This window comes from Lipotes vexillifer, unplaced genomic scaffold (assembly GCF_000442215.2).
Source record: "Lipotes vexillifer unplaced genomic scaffold, Lipotes_vexillifer_v1.1 scaffold311, whole genome shotgun sequence".
Lineage (NCBI taxonomy): Eukaryota > Metazoa > Chordata > Mammalia > Artiodactyla > Lipotidae > Lipotes > Lipotes vexillifer.
The window spans coordinates 5039520-5040692 of record NW_006791012.1 but is presented as its reverse complement, the minus strand read 5'-3'; positions in this window follow the sequence as shown (position 1 = coordinate 5040692).

The following is a 1173-nucleotide window of genomic DNA, read 5'->3' as shown; positions in this document are numbered from 1 at the left end:
TCTTTCCTTTCCCTCCACTAAGAATAATTACTATCCTGACTTCTAACAGTAAAGACTAGATTTGCCATTTCACCACTCTTTCTGTTGGCCTCATCCTTATATTCTAAGAAGGTTTCCATTTACTTGGCAGAAGCACAGACCCATGGTACTAGGTTAAATGTCCAGCTGATTGAATATAGTTGAGGTTAAGGAAGAACACACCTGCCGCCATGTATTTAAAGTGAATTCTCTAGGAAGTGTATTTATCCAAAACCCTACAGGATAGAAGGTGGGCAGAACCTTCCAGAGGAACCAGGAGATAACAAAGGCAGAAATCCAGAAGTCATGAGTCTTCCAGGATATGGCAGGATATGGTAGGTGACGCACTTTTGGCTAGGAGAGACTGAGGACCAAACAGGTGATTTGGTTGGTGGTATATTTAACAGAGAAATAGTAAGAACTAAGCATTCAATACACTCCCCCATGCAGAGCTTCTTGGAGGTGATCTTATAAGTCACTGTCCCCCCAGCAAGGACTGCCCATTAGCAGTGTTCATCTGCACTGGCATAGCTTTTTTGCATAAGGTTTTTCCATGAAGCCTCCAAATACCTCTGAGTCTGTAACTCCCTCAACCTGTAGAGAGGATACTGGTCCCATTCTACCAGAATGCATCATAATCATTCCCATAACTAAATACAGGGGATCAGAACCTAGAAGAAGACCCCTTCCCCTTCTCTCCAGTAGTGGTGGGAAAGATAGCCACAGGAATTGAGCCTTAAGAGAGAGCAGGATCACCTCCAACAGGACCTTTATATGCACTAGCCTGGAAAAGATGGAGGGTCCAGGGACTCACTGAGTTCACTAAATATCCCCCAAGTCTTCTTTGGAGCTGAGCGCAGAGGGCTGAGTCATTTTATGCCATGAGAGCCATGGCATGAAGAACTGGAAGTATATGACATGGCTGGCCAAGGATTCTTCTCCAGTTGGAATCTGAGGATAGGATTACTAGTGATTCAATCTAGGAAAGACCTTCAGATATTTGACTGGCTGGTGCCATAAAGTCTGAATAGTTTCTGAGCAGCAACATTCCAGGCAAAAGGGAGGCACTGACATTCTCTCTGCCTCTCCAACCAAGTTCAAAACCAAGAAGGCAAAACATGGTACTTCCATTTCCTATCACTGTATTCTTTCCCT